The sequence below is a fragment of the Panicum virgatum genome, chromosome 7K, assembly GCF_016808335.1.
Source record: "Panicum virgatum strain AP13 chromosome 7K, P.virgatum_v5, whole genome shotgun sequence".
Classification (NCBI taxonomy): domain Eukaryota; kingdom Viridiplantae; phylum Streptophyta; class Magnoliopsida; order Poales; family Poaceae; genus Panicum; species Panicum virgatum.
The window spans coordinates 32,672,120-32,689,135 of NC_053142.1; the positions used below are offsets into that span (position 1 = coordinate 32,672,120).

At 42.4% G+C, this 17,016-nt stretch overlaps 1 pseudogene; it reads right to left on the reverse strand.

Moving 5' to 3' along the window:
• Positions 1 to 1,498: 1,498 nt before the first annotated feature.
• LOC120640136 lies at positions 1,499 to 2,750 on the reverse strand (annotated as a pseudogene).
• Between the last annotated feature and the right edge of the window lie 14,266 nt (positions 2,751 to 17,016).

Sequence of the window (17,016 nt, forward strand, 5' to 3'; positions counted from 1 at the left end):
TATTCTTCTTCCTCCCTTCTTCCTTCCTGCTCAAAAATGGACGAGCCGTAGAAGAGGGTGTGAGTGCCAGACCTGCTGCTTCCCCAGCTAAGCGGCATCTTGTGCTCTATCAGAGTCATCCACCCTCACTGCGTCTGGGCCGCCGCGCACGAAACAGGAATGCGGCACCTCAACCGAACAGCACCCAACGGTCGTCGGCTCTCCGAGCTCAGCCGGTCCACCTACGCCTGCAGCCATGGCCCTGCACCTCCATGCGTGGAGCCATGGTGAGCAGGGCCGGCTCTACCTTTCCGAGGGCCCTAGAGCAAACAGGATCTAGGGGCCCTTTAGGGTAGACATTTATTTATATTTTTAAAATAATAAAACATATAATAGAACTAGTAAAATGTCTCACCTAGTTAAAAATAACGATATCATAAACTAAAAGACATGAAAGTAATAACAAGCTCAATTAACACCTAATAGTAATGCTTGAATGTGAAAGAGTTTCTAGCCTAGCGGTTAAAGCACCTAAGTAGCATCCAACATATTTGAATTCGACTCCCTGTGAGAGCAAATTATATGGGTCGGAAAAAATAAAAAATTGATTAGGGCTTCCCCTACTGACTTCGGTTAGAAATAATAATGTTTGAATTACTTTTAGAGAAAAAAAATAATCTAAAGCAATCCAAGACAAGTTATTATGAGGGGAGATTTCTGCAAAAGTAGTGACATAGTTTCATGGATCATTATTGTCCAAGAATATTCTAACACCGAAATTACGAAGGAATGTAATATTAGAATTAAAAGTTTAAAGCCTGAGCAACCTAACTTTCTAACCAAATAGTGAATTTAACTACTTAAGGGGCGATTGAATGAAAATAAAGATGGTTCCTGACCATGAGCCTCATGGTGACCTGATCCAAGCGCAGCAAGTGCTAGGGCGTTCATGGGTACCGGCACGGTAGCAAGTGCTTCGCTGATGACCGGTTGGAGCATCGACCGCAACAAGTGCAGCAGGCAGCAATCGCTAACAAATCAATCGACCGCAACAAGCGCAGCAGGCAGCAATCGCTAACAAATTTGCTAATTCTTTCGATCAGGATCATTTCTGAATTTTGATAAGATATGGCAGGATCCGCGTGCGACGCAAACTTCTCTAGCGGCCACAACACCTGATCACACTTGCTGGTGGGTCGTGGCTCTTCTTCCCTCGATTCAAGCGCTGTGATGATGTTTCGATATCTCTACCACTGCTGGGCCCAGAGTTCTTTACAGATAGAATACTACGGACTAAAGCCGCAAAGGATGGGACTTGAGAGTCAGACTAACCGTTGCACTGCAGATGTATCTGGGGTTGGGCCCCCCTCGGGCATGGGCCCTATGCAGTCGCCCCTCCTGCCTAGGCCCAGAGCCGGGCCCGATGGTGAGCACTGCCCAACACACGCTCACGTATCAATCAGCACTCCATGCTTGCCGAGGATTTTATCGCGATCGGTGAGTCGGTGGTAGGAGGCGGTCACTGGGTCATAGCCAGTAGAGAGCACGACGAAGACCCAGAGCAGCGGGAGCGCGCTCTAGCTGGCGAACTAGTGTGCGTGCGCGTGAACACATTGTGGTGGAGGTGGTGCACCAACGGGAACACGACCATGCTCGCCAGGAGGCCGAGTATTGCTGATGCGATGCCGACGACCTCGCCGGGCGTCACGTCGTGGTGCTGAAGCACCTGCACGAGCGCGTACACTAGTGACCAGCCACGCCAGCGACAACGCGTGGTAGCTGCTGTGCATGCCGCCTAGCGACTGCAGGATGCCCACCATCAGGTGCCACGTGTTAGCAGCAGGATAGCGGGGGAAGGATTGGAGAAGGGAATTCGAGGAAGAACAGCAAGAATTGGGGATCAAAGAGATGGATCGGGAACGGCATGAGATCCGGTTGCCTTGAGGAAGAAGAAGCTGTTTAGTTCATACATGATTGATTGATGTCTCTCCTCCTCGCTCTCTAGGTATAAGTAGCTAGCTGGTTACATGGGCTTAGCCCAATGAAGAATAGGCACGCAGGCCCGGTAGGAAACGTCGGTTCCTAAGCCCAAAACGAGACATAATAGGTATGGTGATCCTGACACCACGCTGGTCTTGACGCTGGCACCCACGGCCGGCCGAAGAGCGTCACGGGGAGCCAAAAGTCCAGAACACGACCCCCAGCACTGCCTCAGAGCATCACAGCGCGAGCCTCAGGATGTTGCCCTTGGCGAAGAGCCGAAGTCGGCGGAGTGCTGCCTTGCATAAAGGAAATGCCCGTTTGCCACAAGCACGAGCCCCACCATGTTCAGCAGGACACACAAAATGAAGAGGTGCTTGTACACAGTGAACAAGACCTGGTCGAGCAGGAGCAGTATGACGCCGAGCCTCGAGCGCGCAGATGGTATCTGCTTCGCCGACACCGGTGCTCTCGCTTTCTTACTCGGCATGCCATCAACGGTCACTGCAGCCGCGGTGACGACGGCCATCTCCTTGTCAGCGTTGATGATAACGGGCTCATCGTCCTGCCAAAAACGACAAGAAAGATCTTGGAGGGGGGACGGCTGAATGACTCTGGCAGCCAAACCCAGCAGCCAGTGCTCGGGGCGTCCGCTAGCGTCTGGGGCAGATAACGACCGTCGGCTTGGGGGCGAACGGGCTGCCCAACGGCGGCTTGAGCTCGAAGGACATACCGCGACAACTGGGGAACTTGGTGTGCATCATGGGCTTGGCTTAGTCCCACCCATCCATGGCGCCACGAGCTAGCTAGTCTTGCCAATCGTGCACGTCGAAGGAGATGCAAACGGGAGGAGAGGGAAGGAGAGCCTCGCGGGATGGGGCGTGTGAGCTGACAGATTGGTGTGGTTCCAGAGGAAGAAAGGTGAGGGTAGCAGGGTCATTTCCTATGTGCTTAGCGTATGCTAGCACGACGATGGAGCGCCACATCAGCAAAATTGGCAATTCTGTTGAGACTCGGTTTTATGATGGCAAAAACATAGAAGACCCGAAGGAGGGGATGATTAAGAGGGAGCTAAGTGGGGGATTGGTGGTTATATACGTAGGGTAGGGGTTGTTGGGTTGGGCCGGGCTGGGTTGGTCAGTTTATTATTGGGCTTCGTGTATATTTCGAGTATCTCAGTTTTCTCAGTTACCGAAGACTTAGAACTGAATAAGCCGAAATTATTTCGGTTAGTAAGAACTAAGAACCGAATTTAGAACTAATTTTTCAATTTCGGGTAATTCATCGGTACTAGGATAATTCGATTCGGTTATTGTTTATCTGTTTATTACGCAAAGCTAATTCTACGTGCGCTCGCTATTAACAAAATCAACGATCGATCTCAGTTGCCCTCCTCACATGGACCCATAAGCAATTAATGCCACCTTCCCCATCCGCTTCTATTCCCTTTTCTTTTTCCCTACCGCTAATTTCCGCATCTCTATCTCTCTGATTCTCCACATGCTGGAGGATGCGGCAGCTTCTCTCTTTTTTCACCTTCTTCATGTTGTGTTTCCAAGATATTCTTTAAACAAATATTTTGCAAAAGTAAGCTGAAAATTTATCTCGAGAATTTGTATTTTCTACAATCTATATGGCAAACTTATGCATCAAAATTATGTGAGAAATTTTTTCTAATAACTTTTACATGAAAGTTAGGTCCAAGATTATCCTTTAGCAAGTAGGCTGCAAAAAGTTATATGTAAAAATTGTACGTGCTGTGAAAGTTGTGTTAAAAAATTATCCTATAAAAAGTTTGATTGGAAAAAATTATGGCTAAAAGTTATGCACATCATAAAAGATGTGCTAAAAAATATAATCTAATAGTTATATGAAAGAAGTTATATATACATAAGTTATAACTTTCTAAAAATAGAAAGTGGTGGAGAAAAAAACTTTCCAAATAAGGAAAATCAGCAACTGTGTGAAATCGAGCGCTCGGAGCTCTCCTGGCGCGCTCACCAATTAGCACACGCCTGTTTATTATGCCCACCTTAAGCCATAGGCCCACAGCTGGCCTCGCCAAACTAGCCTTAAGTCAATAACCTATGATACACAACAAATGATTCAAACAGTTGTTGTAGTTGCTCCTCTTCGCTTAGACAAAATAGCAAGCTCTGTGGCACAATCTAAACTCAGCAACTGAGACGAACTTCTCCATTAGATGCATTGGACGAGAAACACACTAATCGATTTCAAAATGTGTGGAGAGAAAAATAGAAGATGGAGAAATCGGTCAAAATAGACTGAAATAGCTCGAGAAACAACAATAAAGATATGTCTGGAACTATATACAACTTTTGTATGGACTTGTGAAAATAAATAAATAATATAGTATCTTCTGACCGAAGTAAGCAAGGACACCCAACCTATTTTAAAATATAACCTTTTTATTTAATTCATTATTGTTTTTATGAGTCAGACCTAAGGTCTGCTATACGCTACTGAGGTATTGTAATAACTAGACTAGAGATCCTTTCTCTAAATAATAATCAAAATATTGTAAGGCACAAATCAAAGTCTAACATCTATTCATGGTGAGCTAACATTAAATTCAATCCTCAGAATTTTATTTTGCAAGTTAAACCACCGTCGAGACGTCAAGTCCAATCCACTATCAAAATGACAAGTCCAATTCACCGACGCGATGCCAAAGAATGATCGTCGCGACGAATTGAACAGAAGAATGTAGAGTTAGCTGCACCGGTTAAACCAAAGCCCCACTATCGGTTCATCCGATGGTAACAAGATAAACCGACGCTCTAGCATCGGTGCAAGTTTTGGGGCCAGAAGAGATCAAGTGAAGACGGCCCTTAGGCACTGGTTTAACCGACGGGTCACTCAGAGGCATCGGTACAATCAATGTAATATTGTCCAGAGACAATGTCAAGTGCGCAACAGCCAAGCCTTCAGCACCAATTTAATTGATGCCCCATCGGAGCTACTTCGGTACAACGTCAGCAAGAAATGATCAAGAACAACGGCTAGTGAAGATTCAGTGTCACCGGTTTAACTGGCGCCCACGCACCGGTTTAACCGATGGTTACAAGAGTTGCTACAGCTATGTCAGAGGAGCCAACGGCTACTATTTGGTCCAGAGTGACCGGTTTAACTGATACCCTCGCAGAAAATTGGCCAACAGCTCTAAACGGCTAATTCAAGTGGGAAGGCTATATATATAGACACCTCCGGCCATTTGAAGCTTGCTGGAGTTTCAAAACATCACACCCACATCCAAGAATACCTCCAAGCCATCCAAGAGCTTAGTGATTACATCTTTAGTCCTTAGCACACATTTGAGAGTGTTAGTGCTAGGTTAACTCCTAAGAGAATGAGAGAGAAAGGTGTTGCTGTCTTGTGGCTGGTTCTAGAGTGAATCAAAAGTTGTATCTCGGTGCGCCGACCCTTTGGAGCATTGGTGGCTCGTCGATACGTCAACGACCCTTCGACTTGGTATGGAGTGGCCTCGACAACTTTGTGCGGGGGACGTGGAGATCCCCTTCCTTTGTGGGCAAGCTCCTTAGTGGAAAGCGAGATCAATGTGACCGTGATTGGCGAAAGAGACTTGATTGCCGGAAGCAATACTTTTTGTGAGTGCTTCAACAACGTGGATGTAGGGGCGTCTTTGTGACAATCCGAACCACGGGATAAATTCTCGTGTCGAGAGTTTACTTCCTCTCGCCCCTCCTTTAAGCTGCCACATTTCTTATTACAATTTGTGCGACTTTACTTTCTTAGTGTAGTATCTAGCTAGGATGGGCTATAGGTTGCATTTTTTTGGGATGAGAGTTTCACACTAAGGAAACAGTAGTTGCACATCTATATAGGTTGATTTAATTTAAATTTTATGCAAACTAGTTGAAAAAATCTTTAAATTACCTAATTCACCGTTACCTCTTTTAGGCTAAAGCATCCAGGCTAAAGCATCCAATCAATTTAAATCTGAACTTCTTTTCTATGTTCCGCTCGTGTCGCCCACGACTTGGGTGGACTCCTGCCTTGCTCGAGTCCGCCGTCGCCGCCACCTTCGGCGTCCTAGCAGGTGGCTAGGAGGAGCGGGGTCCACTCTCTAGTAGATATGCTACTTTGTTAGATAATAATTTTTTTCCTTATATATATATGACTTGACTAACGTACGGCCGGCCGTACGGCCGGCCGTACGGCCTGTTCCTTTTTGGAAACCGGAATCATTCAATATTTATCCACTTTCTTTTTTTTGGAAAAAAATATGGCATCTATTACGGGATGAACCATGACCAAAAAAAGCAGTATTATAAATTCCAGTACGCAGCTCAAAAACTACACAAACATCATTCAATTCTCTGACTAAATGCCAAAGCTAGATAAAATAAAATGCTAACGGAAGATGAACAAATTGCTTGGTCAAGTTGCCTAAACGAAGACGTTCTCCGGCTTCAAGTCTCTGTAGACCATTCCAAGCATGTGCGGGTACTCCAGCAAGCAAGAAGCACTTCTGCAACGTAGAACCTGCAAGATTGATATGATCATACACCTCATAACAAACTAATTTCGGTATAATTCAACCATAATTTAGCAGAATGTTTAGGCAATTTGTATCTGTAACCTTTTAACTTAGGAAAAGAAGTAGGGAAGTCATTAGTCTGTGAGTTTCAGACTCGGCAAACAAAATAATTATCTGAAGCTTGCATATCTCTTTGTGAGCTGCGATAATTGATTGTGAACCTAGCAATTTGGTGCTGTGTGCATGCATTTGCCGCCCCCCTTAAATCCAAATTGCATCACAAGCAAAATAGAGATCTACTAGGCATATTATCACAAATGCACGTTATCTTCATATTTGCATAACTGATTATCTCCTTTCATGACCTGTCATACAATAAGGAAAAAGAGAACCAAATTAGTTAGAATATAGCATGCAAAAAAGGTTCTGGTGCCATAAGCATTTAGATTAATATCTATTATACATTTTAATGATACGAATTAAGCATTTCAGATGTCCATTCCAAGTAGTTTGTTGCGTAATGAAGTATATTGATTTGTATAATCCAGAACCATAATATTTCCTAATTCCCTCCCATATTATTGCGGGAACCGTAATTTTGCCTAACAAACTACATTGTTTTGCCTAGTTATAACGGTAAAATTGTATAATCAGAACCACATTATTGCCTACTAAATAAACTATATTATTTTGGAAAATTGAGCGAGTTACACCAGCATAGCTCTAAGATAAAGACATAGCAAAATGGTGGGTTTGTTACCCGCACCAAAACAATTTCGCCAAGATCAAAAACACACAAATAGAACTGCTATGATTAGGTTCAGCTGTACTTTATGCAGAGTTAGCATTTTTCACAAATATTTATATATATATATTTAATGATGATATTTTCCATTCAAAACAATGCTAGATGGCAAAATGAACAATATGCTTGTTGATTTAGCATAGGCAACCTTCCAGTAAACTGAATGTTTAGTCAATAAATTATAATATTGTCTAATAAATACAATATCATTGCCTATATCATATTTCTAAATTGGCTTTGAATAATCACTGAACTGCTTGGCTTCAACTTAAATGCTAGAAATGATATATTAGCAAATTATACTAAGTTTCTTTGTCTTGTTTTGTGTCCACACTTGCTTATTTGGAATTTTTCAGGATCAACAACAAAGGTAGTGTAGTTTATTAAGCATAACCATTCATGAATCTAACGATTTTGGTAAGTTGAGTTTTACTCCTATGTGAAATTTTTAGTAAATGATGATTGCACACATAGCATTTACTCATGTGTGGTCAGATAAGGCTAAAAGAACTAGATTATGTGTTAAATACCAGTGCTGATAGTAGTATATTACTTACTCTCTCTGTCCCAAAATAAGTGTACTTTTAGGAGTTGGGCACAAGAATTAAGGATGGATAAAAAAAGTAGAGAGTACATATGACAGAACAGAATAGTACGGAGAGTGCTTTGGCATGAAATGGAGAGGAGACACTATGGCTAATGCAGACGATTCCAAATGAACAAAACATTATCAAGATGGAAGTGCTTTTCTAATAACAGAACTTTGCCAAACCAATAATAAAACTTTGCATAACTAAACATAAAATTTTGCTTATCTGATAACAGTACTTTGCCAAACTAATGACAATACTTTACCTATCTAAGTACAATATATTGCCTAAGTGTAAATAGTATTTTGCCTAACTAATAATAACACAAACTAAGAAGGAATGGATAATTAGTTGCAGGAAATCATTGATGGGTCATTCAATCACTGGCAAATCATTGATGAAAAAATTGCTTGAATTGAACACTTAAAATGCTATCTTAATAGTAATTAAATGCCAACTAAATTTTATTCACATGCTTCTAATAATGCTAATAGAAAAGTTTATGGGTCGCATGCATCCAAAATGTAGTTTTGCACTTGCTTAGTCAAGCCATCATGCTGATTTACAGAAAATGAGAATGAAAAAAACAAAAAAAATCACTCACAATTAAAAATGCTACCGAATTAAATGTGTAAGGAGGAGCTGTACAAACAGGAATGCTTATTGCTTGACTATTGGGCAGCTACACCGAAGGAGTAGATTGTTCAATGTTTTCTCTTACGTATCTACCTCCCTTTCAGCATACTATAGATTTGTGATTGACGATGAGATGTTTGTTACTTTGTTATATAATATTCTATAGGTTTGCAGAAGATGAAAAAAATGATGCATAGAGAATGTACCCTTCCCCATCACAGCTTGAAAACAATCCTACTACCCATTAATTCTGAACTAGCATAGAACTATAGGAAGTACAAACTAATATTAGCCACGTTTATTCAAGATATGTGTAAAACTAATAACAGTAAACTACCATAAGTAAACTAGTAGCACGGATCTAGAATATGTCATTACATACACCTCCCACAGGCTAATCCTACCAGTCAATAAACTGCAAAACATCATACAAAGTAGGGCTATCCCTTGCTTGCAACAGTCAGGTAAAGCACAATCTACATTAAAAATGATGGATATGCTTGACTCACCTTTCTGCTGCTACATTCAGAAAATATACTCTCTCAACTTCAGGTTGCCCAGCTTAAAAAATTGTCAAAAAAACGAAATAGAATCAGAATAAATCTGGGTGACGAGATTTGACACCAAAAGAACAGTAACAGATTGCTCGCCTGATGTGAGCCTGTGATTTTGCCCCATCGATGGACAGAACAAAAATCACCTGGAGATGAGCGCGGCTGACCTAGAGTCAAACTCAGCAAAAAATCATGTGTGTGTGAGGATTTATGGTGTGCGGAAGGACATGCACTAACCTGGTCTCCCCCCACCCCCTCTCGCTCCCTCTCCTCCTGAGTATGTCGCCGAGTTCCAGGTGATTGCGCTCATAATCTCCAACAAATCGAAAACGAGAAAAAGTCGCACATCAAAATGATAAACATGGGAGGAGATCTGCGAGCATGGTGGCTGCGTAGGTGAATGCACTCACCTGTTTCCCCCTCTCCCTTCCCCTGATTAACTCACGGATTCCAGATGCTTTGCTTTGTTGGATCTCCACCAAATCAAAATGGGGAAAAGCCAGACATCAAAACGACGAACAGGGAGATTTTGCTCGGGCGTGCAAGGGAGGGGGGAATAACTTAACTGAGCTCCCGAACTGCAGCAGATGCCCACAGGATCCAGAGAATGGCGCCGATGTAGGAGATGCGAGCGGATGGAGGCGAATCGCTGGCCGATGTATGCGATAAAAGAGGAGAGAGATTAACCCTAGAGAGAGAGGGGAGGAACGAAATGAACCGGCGCTTGGAATAAAATTTCTCCACCACTCTATCACCAGCCTTCTGGAAATGTGGGACCGCCCGATCAGCTGCACATGGGTGCAGTGCGGACGAAGGGTGGAGCGGCCGTGCGAATAGACAAATATACGGCGAGGCTAAAATGCAATAAAGTGTATTTGCTATAGCAAATGCACAGACTCTCTGTAGATCTCGTATAAATGCAGATCTGGTCTTATGCATGCAAAATTAGATGCAGCCAATCACAGCTCATCCTCCACCACCTACCAGGAAGCATGCATGCAGAGAATCTTTTCTTGATTCAGATTGAAAAAATGCAATATTTTCTAAACCGTAGCTTCGATTCCAGATCCGTTTGCAGCAGGTTGTTGGAAAAATTGTGCTTAACAAACCAAGATCCATGAAGACTATATTTGATGAACTTATTTTTTCAAGTACGTAATTGCAACTTCACTGTACTATGAGTTGCCATCACAACTACAGCACAATTGCAACTTGGCTGTAATATAGTTAGCATTTATTGCAACCACTCAGAATCGAATTTCTACTCAATTGCTACTAGTGCAACTAGTTACAATCTAGTTGCAAGACTAGTCAGTGAAAGTTGTTATATGTTACTAATCAATTACTACTTGTGTAAGCAATTACTACTTATTGCAAACTAGTTACTATTAGTTGCAATCGGTTACTAATAGTTGAAAATCAATTACCACTCATTTGCAACCCAACTATTGCCGGTTGCAATCAGTTACAAGTTAGTTGCAACCAGGTAGTACAAGTTGCAACCTCTAATTAGTACTAGTTGCAATCTAGTTATTGTTCCAGTTGTAACCTAATTACTACTAGTTGCAATCTAGTTACGTGTAATCAGTTACTACACATTTGCAAGTCAACTGCTACTCTAGTTGCAACCAGAATTACGAATAAACCTATTTATAGAGATCAGATGCAAATAGTACATATAATTGCAACTCGATAATATATAGAGTTGTAATCGGTGGTACACAAAGATGCAATTTGCATAAAAAAGTAAACATATATTGATATTGGATCTTGTTTTGTTATGCACATTTTTCTGAGTAAGATGCAACAAACGGTTTGTCAATCGGAGTCACGGTTTAGGAGAAATTTTGTGTCAAAAAATTGAACCAACAAAAAATTCCATCCATGCATGCATCTGGTTGACCTTTGTGCTGATGGAAACTGCTCCGAAAATATCGTCTACCTTGCGGTCTTTCCCCGTATAGATCGCCTCACGTTCCAATCTATAGTAACCTCCCCAGCTTGTTCTCTATGTTGCCTGCTCGTCCGTCGTCGTCGCGAGCTCCTCCCTCGCCGTCGTCGTCGGTGCCTGCTCTTCCCTCGCCTGTCCTCGGCCCTGCATGGGGATCAACCTCTACGTCCCCTCGCATGAACAATAATACGTCGCCGCCGCCCTCTTTTTCTCACCACCACGCACGCCGATCCGCACTGCGCCGCCGCCGCCGTACGCCCGTACTCACCAACCGTATCGCGGACCACTCAACCACTCCGTACCTACGTGGGTCTCCATTGACGATCCAAATTGGATGCCTGCCACTGTCCTCCGCCCAGGCTGCCTGCTTTCAAATCACCTTCGAACATCATCCGACGGTATGTATACTTTTGGCCGATCCATTCAAATGTGTGCATGTTGCTAGCTGCCTAGCTGATCCAATTGACTGCCTGCGTACACTTAAAAAGTTTCTGGCTGCTGGCCGAACCAATAAAAGGTTTCCAGCAGCAAGTTTGTTCCAGCGTGGCAGTGCATGCGTATGACTTTGGAGTTTGGAGAGCCATGACTATTAAAAATGATTGCTCAAAGTCTAAGCAAAAGTTCCATCCGTCAGTGGGCTACCAAGGTATGCTGGCATCTGATTCTATAGCCAATCAATCCGATGCACTAAAATTCCTACGGTTCTCCTGGCCGATCCAAATTTCTGGTGTGCATATACATGCAGACGTTTCTGGATAAACCTTAATTATGGCCAATCTAATTGAGATGTGCATTCTTTCAAAAGTTTCTAGTTAAATCATTCTGCGGCACCCAATTCACATGAAGCGACTCCACCACTGTATGGCTCTAAACTTTGAAATTGTTATAGATCAAAGCGCCTTGCTAAATATTCATGTAATTGATTGCATATATAGGTACGCTCCTTTTAGTCATCCTAATTGGGTTTGATCATCTTATTGGGCAGTGGCTGGCAACAGCGTTTGCGCAGCGACTGACACCGGCTCGAGCTGCACCGACCTGAGCCCCCTTTCCATCCGCCGGTGATCAATGTTGGTCTGCGGGTTTAACCTGGACAGATCCATCATCAAACGTCGATCTACATGTACGTGGTTATGACATGGTCTTTTGTTGTTCGATCGGTTCAGTGCATCCTACCATAGGAATTTCCAGTACACCTAATTCAGTTTCAGGATTTAGGGATGCATTTGTAGCACTGTTTCATGTTGTAGAGTGCATATGCATTTGTTTGAAACATTGAGTTTACAGCTAGAAAATCAGGATTTCCTGCGACAGAGATGGTTCACACCCTTCAGTTCAAAATTAGGATTTCCTGTGATTGAAAGCTTGAATTTCGGACGGCTACAAAAGCAACCATGGTTGTATACTGGAATAGAAAAACAATTGAGGCCGTAAATTGATTGCGACAAGCTTTTTACTGCAGTAATAATATCCAACATGAGACTATTTTAATCCTTTTTGGAACTTCAGGACTTAGTTATAAAGTTGACACGTGCTATATTATATCAGCGTTTTGCAGTGAAAGAAGAGGCTAATGGAATCAATAGAAAGAAAAATCATGTGGTGAATGATAACGTACTTTGCCATGTTTTGTCTCTGTTTCTAGAATTTGAAGTTTGAATAATGTTTATTGCCATGGCTAATAGATTTCCTCTACTGTTATAGGGCCTAAATTTAGGAACTCAGGTATTTAGAGTGTGGTGAATAAATTCTCTGTGCCAGCTTTGTACAGATCATACAAAATTGTTTGGGTTATTAAGTTCAGCTAATCTCTACCGTGATAGGTTTAGACCCTTTATTTAACCAAAATTTTGTATGCCAAACATACCTCAACTACAACTGGTATAGATAGAGTTATATACACATCAACAAAAATTGGGCATATTGCATTACTAATAAGATGAAAAAAGTTATCATGGAGGCAGTTGATCGAAAAAAGTTATCATATTGTGTCATCGGGAAGGCATGAGGGGCCATGGTGGCATCCTTGGCAGCTCTGGTGCTGTTGCAGTTGGTTGGGCAAAATAAGATAATAATATTTGGTAATAAAAGAGAGATGAATTTGTGTAAATAAATCAATTTTTTTGTAATCCTACCTAGATTTGTTATGTTTTTATTTTCTTTACACATAGGACATTATTTGCATCCAGGATACATGAAACTCTTGTGTGTTTTCAGTTGATCTACTGATATAAGCAACAGAGAAGCATGCATGTTTGGTCCAAGTGGCCTACTAGGTAGAAGGAATCTGGATATATTCTTGTTTGAAACATTGTATGATTGAGTGAACGTGCTTTCTTTATATGCTTGCATTGTACGTGTATACAGCCCTTTTCTAAGGTATGCTTTTTCAGTTGATCTATTAATAAATCTAATACCGTATTATTTACTTATTCAATTCGTATCCTTTTTCTTTTTCTTTAGTAGTGACTGAGAAGTCCGAAGTGTCATTGTTATTACCCCTTTCTCTCTTATTTTACATTCTAGCAACTTTTTCCTTGTTTAACTTTGTTTTTGTCTAAGAATAATGGTTCCTCATAGCTTTAGTACTTTAAGGTGTGTTGGACTGATCAACAAGCCAAGCATTTGAGGAGAGACAAGCTTATAAAAGTATTTGAGCAAAGTCAAACTTATATAGAAGAATTGAAAGAAAGATTGGTTATTTAACTCATTTAAAAAGCTTGCTAGAGCTATGCGGCCAAGATCTCCTGTAGCTAAATCACATGAACGACAGCAGCGAAAGCATCCAGACCATGTGCTCTCTAGCAAGCTTTTTAAAATTTTCAAATGAAGAATCAAATGTATGTTACACACTCTAGAAAGCTGCCGAAAAGCTAAAATTTGGCTCCATGCATATTTATATTTATGCAAGCAATTTATTTCACCCGTAGCAATGCACGGGCGTACACCTGGTACCGAAAAGAGGCTAAGGGCGACGTTTTTTTCAGTCGTCTTTCGTCCGTCGTCGTCGTCCCCCTCCGCGATCGTCTAGCCTGTGCGATCGAACGCACCGTCCGATCAGTTTCATCGACGCCCGTATGACTGCTGCCATCGCGCTCGCAACGCCGCAAAGCTCGCCCCTTCCCAAATTGTGCACGTTCCTCCGGTTTTGCGATCAAGTTCCTTGATTTTCTACCGATCGAGGGTTCCGTGCCCAAACATCCTTTTCTTTCGGCGCTCAGTTCGGCACAAATCACGCCCCGCAATCCTCTCCCCCGCCGCTCCTTGATCTCCATCTGCATCTCCTATCACAAAATCCCAGGGCCTGCGCTCGCATAGTCCATGCTGATCGACAGGTACAGCACCAGTCCACCAGAACTCATTCCCCGCCAGGAGGATGGCGATTACAGATAGGAAATCTCCGATCCACCGGGAGGATGATGATGACAAACAGGAAGGCGACCATCGAAACCACGCCTAGAGCGGACATGTCCGTTCGTGAGTAATATTCGTGTTTTTGTTATACGTTGGGCTCTCAAGTTTGATTCTGGGTGTTCGCTATGGTTACCGACGCATCGTGATGTCTTCAACAAGTTCGATTCTACATACACGTCCACGTAAGATATTCAAACCATACTTGTTGATCCGACTCCCCCTCCGTGGTCATGTATTCGATTGAGGCAGCAGACTCAGAATCTCAAGCAACTAATAAAATGGTTGCCTGCAAGGAGTTACAATGTATAAAGTATGGTACAATGTGCTCATATTGTTTGTAATCCTTACAGAGGCAGCAAATATTATTAGATGAATAAACAAAACTCCCTTTAACCATAGATAGTTTAAGCATGCGACTTTGATTCAGATATCTTTTTCGATTCCGACTTTTTTAACAGATAATTAGTTCAACATCGTATCAATAGACCTTGCAGAAGTAAACTAATTGCTAAGCCACATCTAAAAGCTCTAATAGACACATAATACAATAGATAGAAGACGGGAGAGAAGGGAGGTGAATTCTCACTATGCCCAAACTGCTTGAGCTGGCCTCTCTTGGAGAGCACGGTCAGTGAGTGTCTTCCACGCACCGGCCTTGTAGCAAAGCTCGACGCAGACGACGACGGCGGACGGGGTCCGGCAGGCGTGCGCTCACCAGCGGGCGCGCCAGCGGCGAGGAGCGAGCGGCGGCAGGCGGAGGACTGAATTGAGATGGCACAAATGTGCCTTGACTTTGAAAAGCAACCAACCACACAAACTCTCCATCTGCTGCCTGCCAGTCAGCCTTACTAGGTCCCTTTGATAGTTTGATCCAACTGCTAATGGTCGTCGTTGGTGCTGTGTTCAGGAAATCTGGATCAAAATAACGGAGCTACGAACTCTGGGCTGCACACCCTGTCCAATGCTTCTCCTGTGATCATCGCAGTCAAGAGCCCCTCTTGCTTTCATAAACATAGTTTGTGCACTATTTTTTCTGCATTGACCGTGGCCCTCTTGTCTATTTGCAGGTTTGCCAACTAAACAGGGATTCTTAACTTTGTTCGAAAAAAAAACAGGGATTCTTAACGGGGTATTGCATTCAGCTATTTCCCCTGGTGGATTGGTGATCTTGGTGACATGTTTCCTCTTCTCTATGGTTTGTGTTACTATTGTTCAGCATTATTTTTATTTGGACCTGGAACAAGATTGAGAGCAAAAACAATACACATCCACCTCGGCTAAGGGTGTTGATTATTTTTGTTTCTTTCTTTTAGTTGATGTCACGTGATCCTGATAGAGACAAGGCTGGATTCATCTTGGATTGTACTGTCTAGCTGATGGAGTTAAGATAGATGTCAAACAAGATAACTCTTGCAAATTCTGCTTGAGCAGTGGTGGAATGGATCAAAGAAAACAGTCAGCAGTGTTCAACGCTCTCAGTCATTCTATTGCATGAAAAAATGGGCTTATGTTTATTTTCATTGATATCTAATTTTCATGTTCACAGTTTGAAATATTGTCTTACGAAATTCTGGGGCATGTGTCTTATCTGATAAGCTGTAGTTTCAAATTATTTTCTGGTCATTTAACATATAAAAGCTAATTAAGTTATATAGGTTCCGCTTTGTAATCTTATTTGGTTTATCGCCAGCCAAGTTAATCACTAGCTGAATTATGTCAAATGCTTAAGCACTGTTAGAGCAATTGTTATTTGTGCTGAAAAGTTAATCAATTGCTCCCAAACATATTTGCATAGGTGTCTGTTGCGGAGTACAGACAATGGCAAAGACGGTGGCCTTGGTGCAGATCCGGGATGCTTGTTGGATGCGGGAGCTTGCGGTGGATCCGCGACGGTGTTTGTTGTACGAATCTCTTGCCTATCAGCTTTCTTTTTGGACAAAGATCATGCTTCCCTCCATGACTGAGCTCCCTTCATGTTGGAAAAAGAATATCCTTGATAGTTTTTACACACCTTCCTTAGACCTGTGTCCCGCATTATTTTCTCTATAAATAGTTTAGATGGTTCAATGGCTCCAGATCAACATATAGTTGTCTTGAATGTCTTGGAATATATTATACGTACATGAATGACTCTTCCATTTTGGTTCCGAACTCACGCCACGAGTTTGAATGTCATCTATGTTTCGAATCAAGCACAGTCTAGATTGTTAGTATTCGGAATGGATTCAATAAGCGGTATTTGTATTGCACTGAATTTTTTCAGCCCGTAGCAACGCACGGGCACGAACCTAGTAATTGGATTAAAGTTTGGATCTTCATTCCGACGTTCCAATTTGGCTTTCTATTTTGTACTAGATCCCCTCCAGAGGAAGAGTCATTTCTCCGGCAGCGAAGTGTTCAGGAATCAAAGTATGTTGGTCTAGTCCTCTTTGAAAAGAGATTAAATCCATTTTCCCTTTCAGTGGAATCATCTCTCTGGCTACTGGTGATACTATCAGTGGCGACGGCAGATTTCTTCCAGCCTTCGCTAGTATGCTAGATTATCACAAATTCATGAAATTGTGAGTACTCTTGTTGAGTTGAGA